This window comes from Choloepus didactylus, chromosome 12 (genome assembly GCF_015220235.1).
Source record: "Choloepus didactylus isolate mChoDid1 chromosome 12, mChoDid1.pri, whole genome shotgun sequence".
NCBI classification, from domain to species: domain Eukaryota; kingdom Metazoa; phylum Chordata; class Mammalia; order Pilosa; family Megalonychidae; genus Choloepus; species Choloepus didactylus.
The window spans coordinates 49,904,983-49,908,511 of NC_051318.1; positions in this window are offsets into that span (position 1 = coordinate 49,904,983).

Consider the following 3,529-nt stretch of genomic DNA (forward strand, 5'->3'; position numbering starts at 1 on the left):
CCATGATCAGTCTTCCCTTCCTCCTGCTGATGCCACAAGGAAACTTTCTCAGATCTTCACCATGAGTATATTGGGGGTTTCCTGGAGGTGAAGCCCATGAAAGTCTGGTGGTCTCTCTATTACTGAGGCCCCAGGAGTTTCTCACTCTCACACTAGTCCACACTCAGCCTCTAGTAATTCATCAAATGTTCCATTTAAGTATTCCTTTCAGTATGTGGCTCCAGAGGCTTTTGCTCAAGGTAAACAGATCGTGGCTTTATCTCTGGATTTACCTGTCTCTTCAAAAATCAGTGTGGTGGTTGCCCTTCAACCTCAGCTCTCTGATGGGTCCAAAAAAGTCACTGAATTACAGTTTGTTCAGTTATTTCTTGAGGCACAGATAAGAATGATAACTTCTAGCTCTTTGTATGTTAGATCTGAATCTGGAAGTTTCATTATATTTCTTTGTTTTCACTTTTCTGGGTTAAATTGGTTTATCTCCTTACTTATTGAGTCAACATCTATATATATTTTTTAGTATTATGGAGTCCCTCAATGTCTGTTTCTGTTGACTCTTTTTTTGTGACTTTTGATGAAGTCCTATTTCTTTGCATAGCATCAAATTTTATATGTTTTATACTTAACAATATGTATGGTGCATTAAAGAGACTTTGTTTATTACCTTATTCTGATAAATTTTGATAAGACAATAAAGGAAGTGAGCAAAGTTTAGTTAGCATAACATCTTTTCCCAGCACACAAATAAAGTATATGGGAATAGATTTCTGGAATTTAATATTTGTTATAAATTTTAGGAAGAATTAAGTAAATTTTTGGTTTTTATGGTAGGGGTCTGCGAGTGGGCCCAATAAATATGAAGTAGGCTACTTCCTCAAGCATGTCCAGAATTAATTAAGAAATAAGAAAGAAAAATAGATCACCAAAATATCACCTATCTTACTGCTAAAATTAAAGTTAAAAGAACTTTAGAGTGAGAAAAACAAATATGATTGCTAAACTCCCAGTGCAGCCCTCAGAAAATTACAATTAAGGGTAAAATTGAATTTGTAGAGCAAATCCATTTGCCTGTGTTACTGGTTCTCACTGGTCCCTAGAGAAGAAAAGGATAAAGAGACAAAGTCACCCTACTTTCAGGACTTTGGAGAAACTAGTTCTGACAAATTAAAAAATGTGAACATTGTTGCATACCTACCAGGCTAATCAGATCACCTTTGTCCAGAGAAGTAAACATTGGAACCAAGCCCATGGGTGTTTAGAGAAAACCTCTTTTCATGAAAACCATAAGCAGGAGAGAGGCATTCCTCCTAAAAGCTATGATTACTGTATTAAGTATAAATCATATTTCTTTTTAGTTATTAAAGTGTTAACAAGTCTACTATTATCTTACTTTCATAAGAAAATGAATAATTGTAAGTAAGAAATGAATAAAGGATAACCATTTTAGTAAAAAGAATCTCATTCTCATGAGGTAGATTCTATTAGCTAAACCCTTTCTTGCTTTTTTCCACTAGTTACATAATTCAGATCATTTGTTACCTTAAAGTGGAAGGCTCCAGAGACAACTTCTTATGAATGCTTCTTGAAAGATCTTTGAGGTCAAAAAAGTGATTTAACCTTAGAGATCAACCTCAAATTCTGTAGAGTGCAGGAAAAGAAAAATATAATTTAATTTCTAGGACATTCAGCAGCTAGGGATTTCAACAGTTATAGGCCAACACATGATTTGTGTTGTAATAACCAGTCACGCAGCCAAATATTTTTTGAACTATGTTTAAAAGTGCTTCATCCAAAATCTTTTAAATGTGCTTGCTAGCTTCTTTTGCAGCAATTATGGTACATGCACACACACACACACACATATTCACAGGAATGATGACTTAAACATTTGAGAAAGAAATGATATATCTATGTCCACAACCAATGGAGTTAGGGAGTTAGCAAAAATTAGAAAGGTAGACATGAAATAAATCACACTTACAATTATATAATTCTTAGAACTGGTTCTCATCTTGGTATTAACCCTCTTTTACAAGATAAACATTATTTTAGTGCAAAAGGACATTTTATATGGCTAATAGTCGAGTTCCATCCCTTAATATCTATTGGCTTATCCTTTTGAATAATCCCACATACAATACACATTTGAATGCTGCACAAAGAAATTTTGATATCCTTTCAAATAGAGAGCAAAAATGTGTTTGCTTCAATGGTTATGTATTTTGACTTTTATCAACAAGCATATGCATAAATGCTTCAGTTTTATACATATAAAATGAAGTAGAAATAAAATTTTCATTTCCTCAAAACTTTAAAATAATCTGGTTGCTGGGATCCAGACAACACGTCAATTGACTTTATATGAGGACAGTTGAAGCCAGATTTCTTCCATGATATGTCAATTAATGATACAATAGCCAATGATTTATGAAGCTCTGGAGTATTTAGGCTTCTCAACTGTAAAAGAGGAAAATCAGAAGGTATCAAAAGGTGTATTCCCCTGCTTTTAAGCTACAAAAACACAAAAGTCTTTGTTTAGTGGTTACCTTAATTGGAACTTTTAAATCTAAAATATACTAGCTTTAGATACGCCACAGAGTTTATAAATCAGAGGATTAAATGATTTTAAAAATACTTTCAAGCATTTCTTTACATTTTATTTAAGAATCAAGTATATACATAATGGGTTTATGTTGATAGTAATCAAAAGATTTTTAAACAATATTCATATGCAAAAAAGAAAAAATATAGAGAAAATATGCTAATTACTGTATTAGTTATAAATATATATATGGAAAATATAAATAGTTCTTGATCTGTAAGGGGAAAAACCCTGAGAATGTAATGTAAAAGCCCCTCCATATTAAGTATAAATAACTTCAATAAAAATGATAAAATTAAGAAACCAAACAAAACAGAAAAACTGAGCGTCAAAGATGAAAGGACAAAGGGAAGGCAGATAATCCGAAACAAGTTCCAATTTAAATCATAATCTTGTGCTTTAACCTTCCATTGAAATACATGCCAATAACTCCCTGTCCCCCTTTTTTTAAATTGAAGCTTAACAATTCTCAACCTAAGTAACGAATGAGCCAGAAAGAAAGGAAATTAAAATGAAAAGTCTTTCTGAGATACAGTATTATGAGCACAAGATTAAAGAAAGAGATAGGTGTGGCTTCACTTGCGATTGGGTAGCACTGGACTTATTCCATGTCCACAAGGGTGAAGGAATTTTACAGTAAATGAATCACAGAGGCTTCTAAGGTGAGATTTGGTTTAGAGTTCAATCTATTTGTGTGGCTAATTATCATACACCATTAGATTCACACAATATACTGAAAGGACTGGATTCACAGAAAATTTCCAACATATGAGGGTTTGTTTATTTATTTGTTTTGTTTTAGCACAGGTGAAGACTTCAGCTGCCTAACAAACGTCAACAATGACATTCTTAGCATGTTCACAAAATCTTCGTACAATAAAAGTGATTCTTTAGCATATGCTTGCCTATTGTTTCACCAGTAAGAAAATG